General features: G+C 42.2%; 1 long non-coding RNA gene across 1 annotated transcript in view; it reads right to left on the bottom strand.

Moving 5' to 3' along the window:
* Positions 1 to 14,245: 14,245 nt before the first annotated feature.
* The window catches only part of LOC141994592 (uncharacterized), a 45,443-nt gene continuing 35,962 nt past the window's right edge, over positions 14,246 to 23,726 (bottom strand). The window contains exons 2-3 of the long non-coding RNA XR_012641177.1: positions 17,972 to 18,244; positions 14,246 to 14,390 (exon numbers count right to left, since the gene is read on the bottom strand). This is a non-coding gene — a long non-coding RNA (uncharacterized LOC141994592). The remainder of the gene's footprint in view (positions 14,391 to 17,971; positions 18,245 to 23,726) is intronic.

Raw genomic sequence — 23,726 nt, 5'->3', positions numbered from 1 at the left:
CCACTGGGAGCTGCAGGGGGGCGTGCCTGAGGACTGTCAATGTAAACAAAATTTCTTGCGGCCCACCAGCGGATTACCCTGATGGGCCACGTGCAGAAGGTTGTCGACCCCTGACTTACCCGAAGTAATCACATGGCACTCCTCTCATGGATTGGTAACTGGTTAAAAGAAAGGAAACAAACAATAGGAATAAATGGTCAGTTTTCAGAACGGAGAGAAGTAAATAGTGGTGTCCCCCAGGGGTCTGTACTGGGACCAGTCCTATTCAGCATATTCATAAATGATCTGGAAGAAGGGGTAAACAGTGAGATGGCAAAATTTTCAGATGATACAAAACTACTCAAGATAGATAAGTCCCAAGCAGATGTGAAGAGCTACAAAAGGATCTCACAAAACTGGGTGACTGGGCAACAAAATGGCAGATGAAATTCAATGTTGATAATTCAAAGTAATGCACAGTGGAAAACATAATCCCAACTATACATATAAAATGATGGGATCTAAATTAGCTGTTACCAGTCAAGAAAGAGATCTTGGAGTCATTGTGAATAGTTATCTGAAAACACTCAATGTGCAGCGGCAGTCAAAAAAGCAAACAGAATGTTGGGCATCATTAAGAAAGGGATAGATAATTAGACAGAAAATATCATATTGCCTCTGTATAAATCCATGATATTCCCACATCTTGAATACTGCGTGCAGATGTGGTTGCCCCATCTCAAAAAGATATATTGGAATTGGAAAAGGTTAAGAAAAGGGCAACAAAAATTATTAGGGGTATGGAAAGGCTTCCATATGAGGAGAGAGTAATAAAACAGCGACTTTTCAGCTTGGAAAAGAGATGACTAAGGGGGGAGATGATAAAGGTCTATAGAATCATGACTGGTGTGGAGAAACTAAATAAGAAATTGTTATTTTACTCCTCATAACTCAAGAAGTAGGGGTCGCCAAATGCAATTAATAAGGTTTAAAACAAACCAAGTATTTTTTCACACAACGCATTCAACCTATGGAACTCCTTGCCAGAGGATGTTGTGAAGGCCAAGACTATTACAGGGTTCAAAAAAGAACTAGATAAATTCCTTGAGGATAGGTCCATCAATGGCTATTAGCCAGGATGGGCAGGGATGGTGTCCCTAGCTTCTCTTTGCCAGAAACTGGGAGTGAGTGATAGGGGATGGATCACTTGATGATTACCTGTTCTGTTCATTCCCTCTGGGGCACCTGGCATAGGACACTGTCGGAAGACAGGATACTGGGCTAGATGGACCTTTGATCTAACCCAGTATGGCCATTCTTATGTTCAGTTTAGTAGGGAAGATGCAAAATCCAATGGGTATCAAGTTTTAAACTCTCCAACATTTAAGTGGTACCTACATTTTTAGTCACGTAACTTCCATTAAAGTTGGCATGTCAACCTGCTCCAAAGGGAAAACAACTCCAGTACCATGCCACCATGACTGGGAGAGGAGCTATGCAAATGTGAAGTGTTACTAGAAGGGGTTTCCCAGAGGAAAGGCAGGGACTGCTTCTTCCAAACACACACAGCCCTCACACCATTTGGTGTGTGGCGAATGGAGCTCCCTATCTGAGGAACAGTAAATACAGAATTGCTCCTCCCAGGCCCATGTGGTAAGATGACTTTGACATGCTACACTCCAACTGGTGGCAAGTTCTGCAATGTAGAGAACATTGTTTAGTCCTAAGGGATAAAAATTAATGCCTTTGACCCCAAAACACTGTATGGATTTCCGAACTGACCAAATGCACAGTCCTGCGTGCTAGTATCAAAAACAGAACCTCCACTAACATATGCCGCACTCACCTCTATGGCCTTTTCTACACTAGCCTTTTCTCCTCCCCCACCATTTCCACCACTGGCTACCACAGCTGGGCTCCACTGATGGTAGGACTAGTGTAAACAGGAATCCAGTGGCATTTTTACCACCCTGTTATCTACACCTTCTCAAAGCATGGTAAGACAAGTGGTGCTGAACATGCCATGGGCCCAGGAAGCCTTGCCTGCACGAGTATTTTTATGGTAGCTACAACTGTTGGAGATAAGAGTGGGAATTTTTTGGAAAAATAGCCTGGAGTAAACAAACATCTCTACTGGCTTCTATGGGAGGTGAACTCATTCAGCATCTCCTAGGAAGTTCTCAGCCCTCAACATGCTTATGATTAACAATGGGATTTTTGAAGAGCTCTGTTAAAGAGGCAGCATGGACCAGCAGACAGTGCATCAGACTAGGAGTCTGGAGTCCTGGGGTCTAGTCCCAGCTTTGCCACTGGCCTACTGTGCTACCTTGGGCAATTCGCTTCACCTCTCAGGGCTTCTGTTTCCTCACCCACCTCTCATCTATTTAGATTGTAAACTCTTCAGGGCAAGGACTGTCTCTTACTATTTGCACAATGGGACCCTCCATTTAGCTGGGGCCTCTAGGTACAATCCTAAAATAAACCACAATAGTAATAGCCAGTTAGCATTTTTTACAGGTTCAGATGTTATTTCCTAAAACTAAATGCAGTTTTATGACCTGAGAGCGGCCCTTTGTCCCAGTTATCACAGAATCATAGAAATGTAGGGCTGGAAGGGACTTCAAGAGGTCATCAAGTCCAGCCCCCTCTGCTGAGACAGGACCAAGCAAACCTAGACCATCCCTGACAGGTGTTTGTCCAACCTGTTCTTAGAAATCTTCAATGATGGGGATTCCACAACCTCCCTTGGAAGCCTATTCCAGAATTTACCTACCCTTAAAGTTAGAATGTTTTTCCCAATAGGTACCCTAAATCGCCCTTGCTGCAGATTGAGTCCATTACTTATTCTCCATGTCCATAAATATCAGGTCCCCCCTCAGCCTTCTTTCTCAAGACTAATCATGCCCAGTTTTTTTAAATCTTTCCTCATAGGTCAGGTTTTCTAAACACTTTATTGTTTTGGACTCTCTCCACTTTATCCATGTCTTTCCCAAAGTGTGGCACCCAGAATTGGACACAGTCCTCCACCTGAAGCCTCACCAGTGCCAAGTAGAGCAGGACAATTACCTCCCATGTTTTACATATGAACACACCTGTTAATACACCCCAGAATGAGGATATCCTTTTTCACTACTGCATCACACGGACTTATATTCAATTTGCAATCCATTATAACCCCCAGATCGTTTTCACTAGTACCACCACCTAGCCAGTTATACCCCATTTTGTAGCTGTGCCCTCGATTTTTCCTTCCTAACTGAAGAACTTTGCACTTGTCTTTACTGAATTTCATCTTGTTGATTTCTGAGCAGTTCTCCAATTTGTCAAGGTCCTTTTAAATTTGAATCCTGTCCTCCAAAGTGCTTCCAACCCCTCCCAGCTTGGTGCCATCCGCTGATTAGTACCAGACCCGGGCTGGCTACTGCCAGGACTTCACTAGATACACCCTCCCAGTTTGACAGCAATCCACTGACAACTACTCTTTGAGTATGGTCATTCAACCAGTTGTGCACTCACCTTATAGTCATTTCACCTAGACCACATCTCCTACTTTTCCTCATGAGAACATGATGTGGGACTGTGTCAGAAGCCTTACTAACATCAAAATATATCACATCTACTGCTTCCCCCCAATCCACTAGGCCATAGCCCTGGCAAAGAAGGAAATTAGGTTGGTTTGGCATGATTTGTTCTTGACAAATCCATGCTGGCTATTCCTTATAATCCTATCATCCTCCAGCTGCTTAAAATTGATTGTTTAATATCCTACGTTTCTTCACTCTTGTTCAGACATAGGGAGGGGTTTTTCTATTTTGTTTTGGGGTGGGTTTTTTTGGGTGCCCTGAGGTAAAACTGCCAAGAATAACTTGCCTCCACTCCTAAAATGGCAGCTGTAGGCCTGTGAAAACAGCCCTGTCGGGTTCCATTCCAAAGTGACAGCAGATCTTACTAACATCAAAAGAAATGGGAGGTTTTTTATTGAGAACCGTTTGTTGATTTTTTTCTGGTGAAGTGATATTACATGGCATTTCCAACCCTCAATCCTATTAAGTGACAGAACTACCTAATAGCACTCATTAAATAACATAACTAGGTGTCAGAAATTCACTGACAAGTTCATACATTTGAAGTGGTAGACTTATGCCTGTAAAACAACATGGATTTGGTAGACTTTTTTTTAAACTAGATGCCCTTATTTTAACAGGTGAAAGCAAAATGCCTGAGACAGGTCGTGAGAAGGTTATCACCATCTGGAATGAAATTGACTGGAAAACTGTGGGCTTCCTTCTTTAAAATCTTACACTTAATGGGGAGAAAGCATTAAAAGTAAATTCATGTTTTACTTTCAAGGATCTTTACATTCCACTACATAATTCCTAGAGATCATCTCTTTCATGACACTGTCATATGCTGCAACGCCTTTCATGACAGGCCTATTCTCTGTCCCAGGAGATTATGTCCAAACCAAGATATTAGTGAAAATTCATGCAGGTATTGAAATCATTCCTTGCATAGCTAACCCTGGACAAACATATACAATGAAAACGTTCTGGTGCTGAGTAGTTTTTTGTGCCTTTTACAAACTAATATTACTATTATAATATTATAATTATATTATATTACAAATTATTACTGCAGCTTTCTCTGAGCTGAAACACAGCAGCTGTTTAATACCACATAGCAACACTTTGAAGTGGTTTAAGAAAGGAAATGAAGAATATCTTGACTATTTACCCACATTCCACCTGCACTTTCAAGCTGCAACATTACAATTAGGCTCCCAAAATAGGATTAGCACCTTATAGATATTTAATGACCATCGATGACTGTCAGGGTTCCCTCCCCACCCTGAACTCTAGGGTACAGATGTTGGGACCCGCATGAAAGACCCCCTATGCTTATTTCTACCAGCTTAGGTTAAAAACTCCGCAAGGCACAAATTCTCCCTTGTACCTTGGATTAGGTAATGCTGCCACCACCAAGTGATTTAGAGAAACTCAGGGAAAGGACCACTTGGATTTCCTACTCCCCGTTTACATCCCCCCAAGACCCCGCGCCCCCTTTCCTGTGGAGGCTTGAGAATAAACAAGATGAGCACAGACCAACCTTGGGTTTTTTTAGGACACAAAAAAGAAACCCCAATCAGATTCTAAAAGAAACAGAACTTTATTAGAAAGAAAAAAGGTAAAAGAAGCACCTCTGTAAAATTAGAATTGAAGATAATCTTACAGGGCAATCAGATTCAAAAACACAGAGGATTTCCCTCTGGGCCAAACTTTAAAGTTACAAAAAGAAAAACCAGGAATACACCTTCCTCTCAGCACAGAGAAAATCACAAGCCAAAACAAAAATAAGCTAACGCATTCCCTTGCTAGTACTTACTAATTCTAATGGAGTTGGATTGCTTGCTTCCTTGATCTGTGTCCGGCAAGCACACAGAACAGACAGACCAAAACTTCCCGCCCCAGATTTGAAAGCATCTTGTCCCCTTATTGGTCCTTCTGGTCAGGTGCCAGCCAGGTTACCTGAGCTTCTTAATCCTTTACAGGTAAAAGGATTTTGTGCCTCTGACCAGGAGGGATTTTACAGTACTGTATACAGGAGGGTTGTTACCCTTCCCTTTATATTTATGACAGTGACCCAGACCAAATTTATTAAATCTCATCAGAAAGAATGGAAACTACTAGAAACCAGAATTTCTTTGGTACAATTGCTTGTAATAGTAAATTATGTTTTTCTTTAGAAGCTTAGTCAGTATTTTGCAAGTTTCCAGTCAAAGGTGTGTCATAAACAATGTATAGATTGAATGCTATATACACTATGGGCCAGACTGAAAACTATTTACTCCCACTGCTGAGCATCTACTCAACCAAGTAATCCTATTGGAATGAACAGAACTGAGTAACTGCTTATGAATGGGAGTAAGCAGTTCAGAATTGGTTGCATGTGCGCGCACACGTGTATGTGTGTGTGTGTGTGTGTGTGTGTATATAAAATTCTACATATTCACCCCTCCACATTTTATTTTCAGATTGTTACATATTTTCCAGACCGTAACTACCCCACATAAGGTCACAATGGAAGAGCCAGTCAACCTTACTATGAGGCCAGAATGACATCATGGGCGGTGTTTTCAAAAGTGCGCAGATCCTAACTCTGTTCCCACTGACGTCCTAGTAAAACTCCCACCTACTTCAAAAATCCCACCCACAAGTCTTTCCAGTGTGAGGAGGCTGTGTCATCACTTGAGAACATTTAGAACAATATATATGGGGTCACGGTGGAACATGGTGGCTACACACACACACACAAACTTGCACCAAAACAACTAAATCAGGTTTTAATTCACGTCTTGTGTTATTTTGGTGCATGGCTGTATGCGGTCATTCTTATTTCGGATTAAGGGTGTTAAACTAAATCAAAAGAGGACACCCTTAATCCAAAATAACAACATCCAAAATGAGTGGTGTCTTGCACCAAAATAACTACAGATGTGAATAAAAGCCAGTTTAGTTGTTTCTGTGCAAGTGTGTATGTGTAAATCAGCTCTCAGCATATCAGCCAAACTGTTGGAAACTTCATCTCCCACAAACAACCTAGAACACACAAGAATTTTTCATTTTCCAATGACATCTTGAGGCACATTTGATGGAGCATGACATTGTTATTACTCTCCTTCCAAAAGAAAATAGTGTCTCGTTAGAATAAAATAACCTCCTTGAAGAGCACAATCACCAGCTGACTAAATCAATGAATGAAAGCCCTTAACTAAATGCCAAAACACCATACGGGGCAAAGAAATAATTGACTGAATGTTTGTGTAGTTAGAGTAGGAAAGGAAGCGTGGAAGTGTTCAGGTGGAGTTAGATTGTTTAGCAAGCAGTTTGCTGCTACGTCCAGACCCTGAAGAATCAATATATTCTCTTGATTATTAAGAGGTGAATAGAGAGCTGAAAGGAACATTCCTACCATGAAATGAAAAGTCAAAACCTCACAACTTTATTTTTTAAAAGTAGCTTAAAGGAAATTACAAATGCATTTTAAAAAAAACACCCTTCTGGTAAAGAGACAGGAAGTTAAACTCCTCTTTCCAGTAAGTCAGTTCCATATAATATACTACTGAGTGCACTTGCCATAATTTTACCTGAAAAATAGAAAGGAGGGATTCTGAGTTTGCCAACATTTGGCAAAAGCAAAGAAAAATGAAGGGAAAGAGAAAAGAAAGCCATACGTTATATTAAACTATCCTCCATATGGATAAGCAGTTTAAGAGGCATGTACAGTACAATGGTTTTCACAATGTGCTTTGAAAAGATTTGTTAATGTCTTTGGAGTGGTGGGAAAGTAATTTATAGCACCACATACAAAAAAATATAATATGTCATAAGGGGCCCAATCCCGCTGCCAGGAAGTCAGTGGCAAAATCTCCACTGACTTCAGTGAGAGAACGGTTGGGCTCAGAATCTTTCAGCATTTTTGAATGCTTTTCAGCAGTCTGGTTAAAATATTACCTAATTTCTTCCCCTCACCCCTGCTCAAATAATTATTGCACTTTTCCCCTCCTGCTACTTTATTAGTATTTAAGAGTGAAAGTGCTGAGCATGTGCATGTGTAGAATAGAGGACCTACCATTACCCTGACATGGACATCTGAGAGTAGCTCTCAGTTTACGGGCTGCAAGTCAAGGGGCATAGATCTACCAGCTGTGTCTGGTTCGAGGCAGCCCCGTTATTCTGACAATGTTATGGTGCCCTCCAAAATTACCGCAGAGATTTTTAACTTGATTTTCAGTGAAAATTATTAAATGATGAAAAATACCCTCTCATAGAATTTGGAGAAGCTTCCAAAGGCACCGACGGGAATTAGATGTCCAACTAGTATTTCCTTTGTGCCTTTGAAGAGAATCTCCCCCTTGTCTCTCCAGGAAGAGAAGTGGCTACTATCTTCTTTCTGGAAAAATACCCCAACCTCTTTGAATAAGACAGAGTTGTAAGATTTCAACATTAACCTGCTGCTCTTGGCTCTCTCATGAAGCTGTTGGATTCAGATCAAGATAAGTTTGATGCATTTTTCTTAAGAAGAAAAGAAATAGTCTTTCTCTCACCACCCTTCCAACTAAATATTAGTTACATGGACTATACAACATTCATCATTATTTAGTATGGTTTCCATATCTAAAGGCAGGTGACACTTTATGTCAGAGTTCAAAAGTGCTTCCTATCAATCTACTCTGTCGCATCCGACACATCTCATCCTAGGATGTCCCATCACCATTTCCTGTAATCTTTGCCCTTCTTTTAACAGAAAGAGCTCTTTGTTAAGTGCCCGAAACTTGTTACCTTCCTTCCTTACCACTTGATGCTACTTTGCTGTAGCAGCCCTCACATGTTGTCTCCTCCACCCATGACACTGTATGGTTACTACTTGGCAGTAAGTTTATACGACGTGGCCCCAGTGTTCAGAGCTGGATCCCTGTGGGCAAGGACATTTATGCCCATGTGTAGTGCCAGAGAAATAAGTTAGGCCCAGCCCATTGATCCAGTTGCAGTGCCTAGACCTTTGAGGCTTACCGGCTTCCAGGAGTTGTCAGGAACATCTAGCTGCCACAGCGAAGAGTGGTGGGCCAACCTTTCACCTGTAAGGTTATGTACTGTATGCAGTATTCTCTACAAAACTTCCAAGAGTAGCCAGCTTCTCCTAGATGTCACTGGAATAGACCTCCATCTTCACAAACTACTGAATAAAGCCAAGTTGCCCAAAACCTAATTTTTGCTCCTGTCCTGTGAACTTTAGCTTAATTTCCAAACATCATTAGCATTTTTATGCCCAGCTTTAATGTGAATTTGTTATTAATGTCTGCTAAGTCCATAACAAATTTCCTACTCAAGTCACCAGTTTACCATAGATTGCCTCATCTCCTTCTTCCAAAATGAACCATAACCATCAACACAACACCCTCCCTGCTTGAACAAACAAGTCCTTATGGTACCACCAAAAGGTTGAAGAAGCATGGTGCAATACTTCCACCTTGCTATACTTCACTTTGAAGTCAAACTTCTCTCTTGTGCTTTTTACTGCTCTTGCAACCATTTCCTAACCATAGCATAGAAATCATAGGTTGTTATAAAAGAAATTCAACCAAGCTACTGTATGACACTTTCTCGGGCACCAACAGTACCAACAGTTTCCACAGTATGCATCCGATGAAGTGAGCTGTAGCTCACGAAAGCTTATGCTCAAATAAATTGGTTAGTCTCTAAGGTGCCACAAGTACTCCTTTTCTTTTTGCGAACAGTACTACAGTGAGAATGTGTGTGTCTTCAGTATCCCAGCTGCTGGATTGGACCATCAATTGTGACTTTCCTTTTTGCAGTGGTACCAACCCCACTCAAGTTCTACTGCTCAAATCCATTCTTTATTATGCAGTCCCAAGTGTTTAGCAAAAGTTTAAATAGAACATTAATATTCTTTCTTGAGAATCAATTCAGCTATCTGTTTTATTTCAGTTATTTGCCTCAAGCCAGTTCTAATTTTGGACAAAAAATGGACAAGAAAAAAAATCAAAGGATTACCAAAAAAGCAGATGGCTGGAGAGTGTTCCTGGCAGTCACAACACTGACAAATGGGAGCACTTGAATTTAACAAACGAAGAGATAGGGATGCACTGAAATGGAAACTAAGATTCTGCTCTAGTCAAATTCTTTACAGTGTTTGGTTTGGATTTGTATCTTTCCTGCAACTGGCAACTAGATTAGACATAGCAAGAGAAATATTCCCAGCTAGAAGAAAAACAAACTGATCAAACCATTTGCTGATTCACACAGACTCTCCCTGTACACAAGCATATTTATGTTCCAAGCTAACCAATAGTAGGGAAGTTATCAATTTACTGATACATTATTAACAGCCCTGTAGTAATCAGAGTAGAAGCAAACTTGTCTGCCTGGTACAGACCACACAGATTCCTCCAACAAGGCATAGTTTTGCAAGTTACCAATAGCGGGAGTTATAGTGGTGTTAAAAAGACAAACCCATGCCAGCCTAGGACTTCATGTGTGTCACCATATGTTGCACACCAAGGACACTGAGAACTTCATCTTGAAAGTGACAATAAAAGTCCGTCCTTGCTCCAAAAGCACACTTCCTTCCCTACCTCTTGAACTAAAGGAGTCTCCATTAGGGGATAGTGGCATAGGGCCTGTTCTCATTCCATTCTACAGAGGACAGTTCATTTAAGTAATGTTTACAGTTCCCTATGCAAAGCAATACAGACAATATGGTATTGGGACAAAGGAAACAACAGGGTCATACTACATAGCAGTGTTGCTAATACAGTTACCTACTTGTTCAATAGAAGAGTATGAAAGCCCTTATAGCTGAAATGTCAGTTGCAGCTTAGTGTAAATTTATTTCCATCTACCACAATCAAAAATTAAGATGAGAATCGTGCAGGTCTCAGTCACTAGACACTCACCAGGGAATTGGAGTTTTATATGCATGCCTTCCTGAAGGAATCCAACAATAACATTTTTCCAGAGAGCAGAAATTCCTGTAGCGTGCACGCTTTTCATTTCAGTAACGCTGTGGTCCGCAATGCTGGCCTCCTGTAAAGAGGTAATCTGACAATATAATTTGTAATATTTTATTTTATCAAAACTGATCTTATCATTGCCATGGCAACTAGAGCAAAACAAAAGATGGCAACAGAAAATGAGCTACAATGGCTCAATTTAATTCAATCTGCTTTTTCTTTGCCTATGATGCGGAAGTGATATAGAAAAGCTGTTTTCAGAGTATGTAGGCCAATGATGTGTGATTCTCAAAACTTTCTCCCACCACCCCTCAGATTTGTATAGGTTTTTGTGACTCATCATTAAGCAATGTTGGAGGAGCAAGAGGCACTGGAGAAATAGTAGCATTCAAGCCAGAAACATTAAGTAGAAATCTAAGCAACTACCAAAGCGACATTTTAAAATTTTTTAATTTTGCAATACAAAAATCAGTGGCACCTAGATTAGTGTGTTTATTTCATGTTAGTAATTTAGTGCTAGATGACCTCATTAACTGACTGGATTAGAGGAATATGCAGTGTAGTTGTAGCCATGTGGATTCAGAGAGACAAGGTGGATGAGGTAATATCTTTTATGGGACCAACTTCTGTTGGTGAGAGAGACAAGCTTTTCAAGACACACAGAGCTCTTCTTCAGGTCTGGGAAAGGTACTCTGAGCGTCACAGCTAAGTGCAAGGGGGAACAGATTGTTTAGCATAATTAGTTAGCACATACTCTAAGGGATCATTTCGGGTGGGGTAGCCCATTAACACCTCTGCAGTCATGGGACAAAAAGAGAGGCTACAGAATGTTGCAGACTGGGAAGCAAATACATGCTTCTGGAGCAACAGGATCGGAGAGTGGCCTTTTCCTAGTGAAGAGGAGATTTTACCCCTTAGCCACTTAACTGCCAGATTTTCAGAAGACCTCAACTCCCATTTAGGCAGCTAAATAAGGGCCAGATTTTCAAAAGTGCTCATCATCCAGCAGCTCCCATGTTGGCAGGTCTGGCCAAGCGTCACGTTTTGAAAATCTGGCACTTATTTCGGTGCCTAAATGGAAGGGGAGCTCTCCAGTTTTGGGTGCTGAGCACTTATGACAATTCTGGCTTTGAAGCCCAATGCAAGTCCCACTGACATCAGGTCCCAAATGACAGTCTGGTTTTCTAATATGGGCACGGTCAACATTATGTTCATGGGGTGAACAGAGGCTTTACAGAGCCCAGAAGCCATTTCTGCATCTAATATCACAGTAGCAGCACAGTATTTATGTTCTTCCTTTAGAGATTCTGTTTTTATTTTGCGTAGAGAAGTAAAAAGGTAGAAGCCCAGGTTGTCTGACGCAAGTTCAGATAAGGGCACACGCACTTTTACAAACTCCTTGGATTTTCGCATGTAAATCCTTAGAACATGCGCACTGCCAGGAGGGGGAGACATTTCCTGATAGCTCTGGAAGGTAACAGATTTATGTTCCGAATTATGTATTTCAAGGAATCCCTGTTGAGGTTACAGGGACAAACCATCCCGATGAGTCGAAAGAATAGTAAACATGGCAAGCGACCAGCTTGGCTTAATGGTGAAATCCTAGCGGATCTTAAACATAAAAAAGAAGCTTACAAGAAGTGGAAGGTTGGACATATGACCAGGGAAGAGTATAAAAATATTGCTCGGGCATGTAGGAAAGATATCAGGAGGGCCAAATCGCACCTGGAGCTGCAGCTAGCAAGAGATGTCAAGAGTAACAAGAAGGGTTTCTTCAGGTATGTTGGCAACAAGAAGAAAGCCAAGGAAAGTGTGGGCCCCTTACTGAATGAGGGAGGCAACCTAGTGACAGAGGATGTGGAAAAAGCTAATGTACTCAATGCTTTTTTTGCCTCTGTTTTCACTAACAAGGTCAGCTCCCAGACTGCTGCGCTGGGCATCACAGAATGGGGAAGAGATGGCCAGCCCTCTGTGGAGATAGAGGTGGTTAGGGACTATTTAGAAAAGCTGGACGTGCACAAGTCCATGGGGCCGGACGAGTTACATCCGAGAGTGCTGAAGGAATTGGCGGCTGTGATTGCAGAGCCCTTGGCCATTATCTTTGAAAACTCGTGGCGAACGGGGGAAGTCCCGGATGACTGGAAAAAGGCTAATGTAGTGCCAATCTTTAAAAAAGGGAAGAAGGAGGATCCTGGGAACTACAGGCCAGTCAGCCTCACCTCAGTCCCTGGAAAAATCCTGGAGCAGGTCCTCAAAGAATCAATCCTGAAGCACTTACATGAGAGGAAAGTGATCAGGAACAGTCAGCATGGATTCACCAAGGGAAGGTCATGCCTGACTAATCTAATCGCCTTTTATGATGAGATTACTGGTTCTGTGGATGAAGGGAAAGCAGTGGATGTATTGTTTCTTGACTTTAGCAAAGCTTTTGACACTGTCTCCCACAGTATTCTTGTCAGCAAGTTAAGGAAGTATGGGCTAGATGAATGCACTATAAGGTGGGTAGAAAGCTGGCTAGATTGTCGGGCTCAACGGGTAGTGATAAATGGCTCCATGTCTAGTTGGCAGCCGGTGTCAAGTGGAGTGCCCCAGGGGTCGGTCCTGGGGCCGGTTTTGTTCAATATCTTCATAAATGATCTGGAGGATGGTGTGGATTGCACTCTCAGCAAATTTGCAGATGATACTAAACTGGGAGGAGTGGTAGATACGCTGGAGGGGAGGGATAGGATACAGAAGGACCTAGACAAATTGGAGGATTGGGCCAAAAGAAATCTGATGAGGTTCAATAAGGATAAGTGCAGGGTCCTGCACTTAGGATGGAAGAATCCAATGCACCGCTACAGACTAGGGACCGAATGGCTAGGCAGCAGTTCTGCGGAAAAGGACCTAGGGGTGACAGTGGACGAGAAGCTGGATATGAGTCAACAGTGTGCCCTTGTTGCCAAGAAGGCCAATGGCATTTTGGGATGTATAAGTAGGGGCATAGCGAGCAGATCGAGGGACGTGATCGTTCCCCTCTATTCGACACTGGTGAGGCCTCATCTGGAGTACTGTGTCCAGTTTTGGGCCCCACACTACAAGAAGGATGTGGATAAATTGGAGAGAGTCCAGCGAAGGGCAACAAAAATGATTAGGGGTCTAGAGCACATGACTTATGAGGAGAGGCTGAGGGAGCTGGGATTGTTTAGTCTGCAGAAGAGAAGAATGAGGGGGGATTTGATAGCTGCTTTCAACTACCTGAAAGGGGGTTCCAAAGAGGATGGCTCTAGACTGTTCTCAATGGTAGCAGATGACAGAACGAGGAGTAATGGTCTCAAGTTGCAATGGGGGAGGTTTAGATTGGATATTAGGAAAAACTTTTTCACTAAGAGGGTGGTGAAACACTGGAATGCGTTACCTAGGGAGGTGGTAGAATCTCCTTCCTTAGAGGTTTTTAAGGTCAGGCTTGACAAAGCCCTGGCTGGGATGATTTAACTGGGAATTGGTCCTGCTTCGAGCAGGGGGTTGGACTAGATGACCTTCTGGGGTCCCTTCCAACCCTGATATTCTATGATTCTATGATTATCCCAGCATTGGGGAACCAGGCTTTCCTGAGTGCAATGCAAGGCTGTTTACAATTCCTGATAAAGCCCCAGATGATTTTAGTCAGATTCTTGAAATAACTAAGAGGGAGTTTTGAAGGGCAGCACACCAGATATGAACAAGACTCTGGGACAGACACGCACCTCTGCTATGTTGCTTCTTCTCAGCCCCACCTCCATCTCTGCTGACTGTTGCCATCCATGCAGGTTACTTGAAATCTGCTTTATAAAGAATGCTGGGTCAAACACGACATGTGATCTTTGACTGGAAGGTAGCCTGGCTTCTAGGCATGTAATTTCTGTAAAAAGGGACAATAAAGGGTGTTGAGCTAATGAAATGCCAGTTGTTAATTTAGAGATCTGGAGCAGGCTGGATCTTTCCCCACCACCTGCCTACTCTAGCCGATACAGGAGTCCATAAAGACTACAAAGTTTCCTCATCAACTTGAGTAAGCAACTACTTAGGACAAAAGATTCTTAATGAAGAGTGGCCTAATCATGAAGTCCTTACCTGGCCCCTGATCCTGCAAAGACTTAACTTCAAGCATTTGAATGGTTCTGTTAAACTTAAGGGGATCACTTACATGCTTAAAGTTAAGCACACACATAAATCTTTACAGGATCAGGGCGTACGAAAGTCCCATTCAGTTCAGTGGTAGTTCTGCTTGAGTAATGACTACTCAATAGCTAGGTCTACACTATGCACCTCTTAGGGACACACCTTTGAGCTGTGCCGCTACAGCAGTGCCGCTAAGAGGCACTCAGTGTAGAGCTCTCCTGCCAACAAAAAAACTCCACCCGCAACACGCGGCAGCAGCTTTGTCAGCAGGAGACCTCTCCAGCCAACAAAGTGCTGTTCACACCGGTGCTATTTGTCAGCAGAACTTTTATCGTTTGGAGGTGTGTTTTTTTCACACCCCTGAATGACAAAAGTTTTACCGACGAAAGTCCAGTGTAAACAAAGCCTTTGTGGAGAACTCTGGATTAGGCAAAAGCTGATCATTCACAGAAATACAGAGTTCACAAATGCTGCATCCATCTGGGATAACTGGTTGCGTGTGAGCTGAGACCAATAACTCAAAGTTTATCTTACATCTATGTAGTTGGTTTAACTTTAGATTTCTGCTGATCTATTTAATATGTAAATCATTATGTACGTATATTAACAAGTTGTTAAATTTTTTGCCCAGAGAATATACAGCTGCCATTACAGGAAGCAAAGTGCATATTTTACTGAGGATGTTTGAGAGTTTTAAAAATAAAGGTAACTATGGATTTCTCCTTAATTATCGCCATCAAGAATAGCCTCTTGCTGTCAGAGAAGATGTACTGTTTTCATGTGAAACCCACCCTCACAAATAAGGAAACCAACTCTAATTTTAAAAGTTCCTGTCTACACCAAGTTTACAAGCTGTTCCATCCTGCTCTTTGAAAAGGAATCTTGTACAAGACGCATTAGAAAAGCTGGAGGAAATTGGAGATAAAGATTTTTTTAAAGTATGTATATCTCCCAATGGGAAGTTTGGAGCAACAAGGGCAGGAAATGAACTAATATTTAAGCTGATTACCCAAGCAGGGTCCTCTGCCTTTTCAACAATGCCACGGTCCTTTAGTAAAAACCATTTAAATTAATTAGAGTTTTGTGAGGGGAAAAAACGATGTCAAATTTTATCTGGAGTGTTAGTGATGGCTGGCTGGAGAGGGGCTTTCAGGGCTGTTAATTGGGCCTGTTTGCTCCAACGCCACAAACACTTTGACATGAAATGTTCTAATAATCATGCAGTGCAGGTGGCCTCTGGTGTCGGCCACAGTCCTGACAACTCCAGCATACTTGTCTGTTCCATTCAGAGCCTGCAAGACTGAGCAGACGGCTTTGGGCCTAACGGTCATTAACCCAAATGTTCTCTGTGTGCAGCCTAGCAACCAATTTAAGTCACCAAAATCTTTAACATTTGTACAGGAAATTCACACAAATAAAAGTAGTACGGGGCTGTGCTGGCCTTATAGACATGGATCTTATTATGTTTTTTATCTAATTATCAACTTAAGTTTTTTTTATGCATCTGAAAAAAGAGAAGCAGTAACTGCAAGCCTTATCGAGCATAACAGAAGCACAATTTCCCTGAGCTATATTTAAATGTGTGTTTCTGTGTATATAGTTATACATTTGTACTCAGCCATACACACATGAGATAACTGTCTACAGCTCTAAGAGTCAAAGACAGAAGAAAATATTATAATATTTAGATTAGCCTGGTGATATTTAGATCATAATTCACTGGCTTCAAAAGCTCAAGCGCACATTTAGCTGTGGTTGAAATACATTTATAGTGTTTTAAACAAAATGGCAACACAAAAATTGTTTCTGAACTGCATGCTTTGCTGCTATCTTAAAAATTAGCTCCTGTCCATGGGTGCATTGTGCCTAATGAATTAATTTATATTTCAAAAATCAGCAGTAATGGATGAGATGACCTTATCTACTCTGTCTTCCCAGCAGTTACGATTTTATAGCATAAGAAGAGAACAGAATATTGACCAGAAAGAACCAAGGAGTTCAAGCTACATAATGTACTATATTCATCTGTTCAATGTTTCAGAGCAGTGTTTAAGAAGCAAAAAAAAAAAAATCTTAGGATCTCTATACAATATATATTGAGACCTGCTAAGGTGTAGCTGGAAGAAAGTTAAGCATTGCAAGCAATAATAATAAAATCACTTTCTGAATACTGTATATAAATTATGATCATTGTTCCAGTGCACAAAGCCAGGTGAAAACTAAAATCCTCAGAATGCAGGGCATAAATTAAAGGAAATACTGGATGGATTTGACCTCTAAATAGGGCTATCTCAGGAGGAGAAAATGAGAGAAAAAGAGACTAACTAGGTCTTAAAGACATATCAGCTTCAGAAAGGCAAAATACAGAATGATGCAAATTAGCTGTCGGCTAGTAACAAGCTATAAAATAAAGGTTACTGTGGACTTATGTTTAAAACATAATATTTACAAAAACCCCTTTAAACAAAATAAATAATCTGTTTCCTGGCACGTAACCTTCCCCCAAAAGCAGCATTCTCTTCTCCCCTTTTCTCTGGTAGCCCTCTTCCTCCATTCCCACCCCTAGCGATGCAGCTTATCTGCCTTGTGTTACTTGTCTAAATTAACTGTAAAATCTTCAGGGCAGGGCCTGCCTTGCCAGGCTCTATAGAGGCTGATGGTGCTAGCTGTGTAACACAAGTTAACAGATTACAACTCTCCTCAGCCAGCCAAGCACAATTCCCCACACAAGGAGACACTGAAACCAGGCAGTCAGGAAGAAAAGGCCAATATGCCACAAAACACCAAGGCAGCAAATAAAAAATAAAGGAGCGTAGATTAATTCGAGAAAAGTCAGTGCTGGCTTTTTGTTTCAGGAAGAACAGATTGGCCGGGACCTTTGGAGGAGGAGTGGGGTTGCCTTCCTCAGCGGCATGGGGCTCAGGTCACATTGCTAGGATCATCTAGGTCAAGCTCATCCAACCAGTTCCCTGCCAATGCAGGGTCCCTGGATATTGGAGCACCTCAGTCCCTACTATGCCCTGCCTATGGCACAGTCCTCAGGAGGCGTTGTGTAATACTTTAGTCCAGTCCAGGTTATTGGGCTCAATACAGGGGTGACTTGGGGTCAAGTAGCCTGTGATATGCAGGAGATCAGACTCACTAGACGATCTGGCGTTGCCGTTCGGCCTTAAACTCTAGGACTCTATAGCTTCAAGTTTAGGGAAACCATGAAGCTAAATAGATCCAGGCACAACCTATACACACCCAGCCAAAGTGCCATATGCATTTTGCAACCCACTGTCCCTTCTGAAGCCAGTACCTACACCAGAGTCCACTCACCAAGGCACACGTATCTCCATCTCCTGGTTAGTCTCTCTGTCCGTCTCCACAGTCCATGGAAGAGGTGGTGGCGGCGATGGTCCCAACAGGTTTCAGTGCCATGGTGGGTTTTCTGCAAGCCCTTCAAATTGTGTTGACTTTCTCCCAGTAGGCTGGTGTCTAACTCCATTCAGGGAGATGCCAAAAAACACGTGCTTCTGACATTTTCATTTCTGACGTGTCGATGTTTGAGCTCTGACTTACAATTTATCAGGACTTCTTCCAAGCACATTTCTGTTGTGCAACAAGAACACAAAAATCTAGTCAGAAGCAAGATTGTATTGATAAAAAATGGATAGCAGCTTGTTTTACACATGCAAATGAGGTGCTAATCACAAAAACTGTCCTGATCAAATATTTTGCTGATCCAAGCTTTACCGTATGTTGACTCATAAGTATGTAGATAGGGAGCTCTGATCATCATCCAGAACAGCGAGCCAGATAAATTTCGTCTAATGCTGGCCCTGCTTGGAGGCCCTCCTTAAACCTGCTCGAGGCCCCCCTATCTTCTAGGCGTTTGCTAAATGATTGCTTATTATTTGCTCCGCTGTCTTTCCGGTACTGAAGTTAAGCTGACTGGCCTGTAATTCCCCGGGTTGTCCTTTTGCCCCTTTTTTATATCTAATATTATTTTTTGTAACTTTGTTACTTTGCATTTTTGATGACAAATGTCAGTGCATGTAGAAAGCAAGTGAAGTCCTTGTGATTATTGGTGAAGGACGCTGCATGGTGCTAAACTTTGTATACTAGCAGGAAAGCAGATTGGCTTTATTACATTTTGACTTACAGGAAAATGTAAACTTGCATTTTTATTAACACTGGGGAAAATTCTGCACTCCACCTCCATGGTTTTTTCTTTATAACCATAAAGGCTAGACACTTACTTTTCATTTGTTTTGTTTTAAACAAGAGCTTAGAGTCTCATATCGTCACTTAACTGCAGGAGCTGAAATTTATTTAAAAAAAAGCAAACACACCAAATGTCATGAGACTTGTCATAAAATCATGAGAGTTGACAAGACTGAATTTTGCAGCAGCTTTGCTGCCACGTGAGCAACATACAGGTTGAAAGCTGGCCCTCAGTGCTGATGGATCTAGCTGCCCTGGATTTCCTAAGAATGTATGAGCTTCCAGTTGCTAAGAGTTGGAGACATCTTCCGCCCCTTCCTTCATTTCAAGAAGACACTGCAAGTACAGACTCTGGATGGGGCCAGATCAACTCTCCTGTGGGCCCGGGGCTATTAGATTTTGTCGGGCCCTTGTATACAAGTCTTTTTCCTAATTTCAAACAAAATTATTATGGCATCGAGGCTATTAACGCTATACTAAACTTGCCTTGTAATTAACATAAAGCCATTCTGTGGTTACATTTCAGTCTTAAAACACGTAAAATATAGTAATTCAAAATAGCCTACTTCTTACCTTAGAACAGCTGTTATATTAGTTTCTTTCTGGGAGGGAGTTTGGCGCAGGAGGGGATTCTGACCTGGGGCAGGAGGGGGTACGAGGTGGAGGTTCCGGCAAGGAGGCGTTTACCACAGGTAGCTCCTGGCCAGTGGCACAGTAGGGCTCAGGCAGGCTTCCTGCCTGCCATAGCCCCACGCCGCTCCCGAAAGCGGCTGGCTGCTGGCACGTCTCTGAGCGCCAATCAGGGGAGAGGGACAGTGTGTCTCCGTGCACTGCCTGTGCCCACAAGCACTATCCCTGCAGCTCCCGTGGGCCAGGACCCAGCCAGAGGGAGCTGCAGAAACGGTGCTGGGGATGGGGTCAGTGCGCGGAGCCTCCCTCCCCCCCTCCAGGCGCCGCAGAGACCTGCCAGTAGCCAGCCGCTTCTGGGAGTGGCATGGGGCCACGGCATGCAGGCAGCCTGCCTGAGCCCCGCTGTGCCGCTGGACTTTTAGCAGCCCAGAGATCGTGATTGATTGGCAGAGGCTCCAGGATCGACCAGTCAATCACAATCAACAGGTTGGTGACCACTGAATTGTATATAATTATGGATTTATTTTTGAGGGGCCCCCCTTAGCCAGAGGCCCTGGGCTGCAGCCCCTAAAGCCCCTACATTAATCCAGCCGTGACTCTGGAAACTCCATGTCTCCTGTGTGGGAAAAGCCTGCATAGGGGATGATTTAGGTTTGCTGGAGTTTTCTCCAGTCATTCTTCCTGTGGTCTTTTTACTTTTCCAGACAGAATACGTTCTAGATTGGGGTTGATATTTTTATTGAGAATGTGACAATATATGCTAAAGAAGCTGAAATACAATTCCTTGTGATCACAGAAAACTAGAGCTTGATGGGAACTGTATTTTCTATTTTGCAGGAAATTCCATAAATTTGAATTTTTTTCTGTTCTAATTTTTGGGCTTTTATTGTTTTGGACATTTCCTATCAAACAGTTTTTTTTTAAAAGTGTTTTTTCAGGTCAACTGAAACATTTCATTCCAATAAAATAAAAATCATAGAATCATAGGCCTAGAAGGGACCTTAAGAGGTCATCTAGTCCAGTCCCCTGAATTCATGGCAGGACTAAGTATTATCTAGACCAGTGCTACTCAAAGTGGTGGTCCGTGGACCGGTGCCAGTCCGCGAGCCACTGGCTGCCGGTCCGCGGCGAGTTTCCAGGAAAGAAAGAAAGAAAGAATAGTATAATTTAAAAATCACACCGGAATTCCACCAAGAATAATTATCAGTCGATAAAAGTCGACACTATTAAATAATATTATGTTTTCAGAAGCACATATTATAATATTGATTATTATGCCATAGCGCTACAGCATGTTTTGCATGAGACGTGCGAGCATGCGCTTACCCCACTCCTTTGCATATAAAGACCCCGCCCCACCAGCAGTTACCATCGAGAAGTTGAATAAAGAGCATCATACGTTTGTCATTTGGGATTCCGTCCAAACCCACCGATCTGAGAATGTAAGTACTAATAATATTGTAAATTTTAATAATTATTTTCTCTCCTATCCTGCCGTATCCCTTACAAAGTAGATAGAGACAATTGAGCACCACACACCTATAGCCAAATAGACAGTCCTTGTAGCAGCAGGATTTTATAATTGTACTATAAGAACTGATGTAAACTTTGATTTCATTCTGCCAGCCACCCTTTTGGAATAACAAAGGAATGACCGTCTGAGACTGGGATCCTGTTTCCAATATCCATTACAATTAGGACCTGTAATAAAGTTTAGTTAGTAAGAGACAGGATTTTGTATTGTGTCTATGATAAATAGATTAGAGAAATGTTGAGGGCCTGAAGCCCCAATGTGAATTGTTTTAGTTATAAGATTTAGCAAGGCTTGATTTACAATGTATTTTGCTGAATATAAATTACTGCTGTCTGTATACCTTTGAAGGTTTCTGTGAGAGACTGTTTGTGTGAATGAGGAATGAATGCATCAGGAAAAGATAAGGTGTGAAAGCCATCACAAATGTCCAGATGGTCAAGAAAAAGTGAAAAAAAAAAAGAAAAGGAGTACTTGCGGCACCTTAGAGACTAACAAATTTATTTGAGCACAAGTTTTCGTGAGCTAGACCATCCCTGACAGGTGTTTGTCTAACCTGCTCTTAAAAATCTCCAATGATGGAGATTCAACAACCTCCTTAGGCGATTTACTCCAGTGCTTCACCACCTTGACAGTTAGGAAGCTTTTCCTAATGTCCAACCTCAACTGCCCTTGCTGCAACTTAAGCCCATTGCTTCTTGTCCTGTCCTCAGAGGTTAAGAACAATTTTTCTCCCTCCTCCTAGTAACAACCTTTTATATACTTGAAAACTGTTATGTCCCCTTTCAGTCTTCTCTCTTCCAGACTAAACAAACCCAATGTTTTTGATCTTCCCTCATAGGTCATGTTTTCTAGACCTTTAATCATTTTTGTTGCTCTTCTCTGGACTTTCTCCAATTTGTCCACATCTTTCCTGAAATGTGGCATCCAGAATTGGACACAATACTGCAGTTGAGGCCTAATCAGCACGGAGTAGAGTGGAAGAATTACTTCTCGTGTCCTGCTTACAACACTTCTGCTAATACATTCCAGAGTGATGTTTGCTTTTTTTTTTTTGCAACAGTGCTACACTGTCCATAGGTGCCAAGTTTCTAATCTGCTGGAGGCATTCCCCCTGGCTCCATCCAGGCCCCAGCCTATTCCACCCCTTCCCCGAAGGCCCCACCCCGCCCCACCTCTTCCCCTGCCCTTTCCCCGCCCATTCCGCTCCCTCCCCTGAGCATGCTGCCGCCTCCCCCCCGCCCCCCCAGCGCCTCTTGATGCCATGAAACAGCTGATCTGTGGCAGGCAGTAGGCACTGGGCGGGAGGGGGAGGCGCTGACTGATGGGGCCCGCCGGCAGGCAGGAGGCGCTGGGGGGAGGGTGAGGTTCTGGTCGGGGGGCTGCCAGTGGATGCTCAGCAGCCACCATTTTTTCCCCCATGCGTGCTCCAGCCCCGGAGCACCCACAGAGTCGGCGCCTATGACTGTCAAAGAAAGCTATCAGGGTGGTCTGACAGGATTTGTTCTTGACAAATCCATGCTGACTGTTACTTATCACCTTATCTTATAGATGTTTGCAAATTGATTGCTTAATTATTTGCTCCATTATCTTTCTGGATACAGAATTTAAGATGACTGGTCTGTAATTCCCTGGGTTGTCCTTATTTCCCTTTTTATAGATGGGCACTATATTTGCCCTTTTTCCGTCTTCTGGAATCTCTCCTGCCTTCCATGATTTTTCAGAAATAATGGCTAATGACTCAGATATCTCCTCCGTCAGCTCCTTGAATATTCTTGGATGCATTTCATCAGGCCCTGGTGACTTGAAGACATCTAACTTGTCTAAGTAAGTTTTAACTCGTTCTTTCCCTATTTTAGCCTCCGATCCTGCCTCATTTTCACTGGCATTCACTATGTTAGATGCTATGTTTGGTTCCAATTTCAACTTTGGTACATGTATTACTTAATATAATCTTTTAAAAAACTGAAATGAAAAGCCATTCTAAAATGGAAAAATCAAAATATTCCATTCGGGTTTTTTCCCAAAACAAAGTTTCATTGATATTGATACATTTCCATGAAATGTTTCTCTTTTGACAAATTGACATTTTCTGACAGAAGAAAGTTGCATCAGAAAGTTTCTGACTAACTCTATAGATAACTCCAGCAAAAGTTTGTTTTCTTTGGGCAACAGCACCAAAGTGATGGAACGTTAAAGAGTTCTACAGAAATGTATAGGAGTCTAAGGAAATTACTATCAAAATCTACAGAAATTAATAGAGAATGAGATCCTTTTTATAGGTTTTCTGAACCATCTTATCACATTTTATAGCAGGAATATAACTCTATTAAATTAGTTACAAAGGCTATAGAGCTGTTGTCATACTCTGTTAAATTCTACAGAATTTTCCCATAACAGAAATAAACAGAAGGTATTGTATGGCTGGATGGATGAAAGGATGATACTTTGTTCATTGGTTAATATTAATATATATTAACCTAGAAGAGTTTTGCTCTAGCTGTTCAGTGTTATTTACTCAGTATATGTTCACAGTTAATCACAAATAATGTAATTCCGTAATTTAATTTCAGTCTACACTGGCAGCGCTTTAACGGGGTTTGTGTGGTTGTGGTGCAGCACTGGGAGAGAGCTCTAAAATATCCACCACCACGAGGGGTGTAGCTCCCAGCGCTGGTGCACTGTCCACACTGGTGCTTGACAGTG

The sequence above is a fragment of the Natator depressus genome, chromosome 10, assembly GCF_965152275.1.
Source record: "Natator depressus isolate rNatDep1 chromosome 10, rNatDep2.hap1, whole genome shotgun sequence".
Lineage (NCBI taxonomy): Eukaryota > Metazoa > Chordata > Testudines > Cheloniidae > Natator > Natator depressus.
Note: the sequence above shows the minus strand (reverse complement) of the source record. Positions and strands in the feature narration are given on the sequence as shown.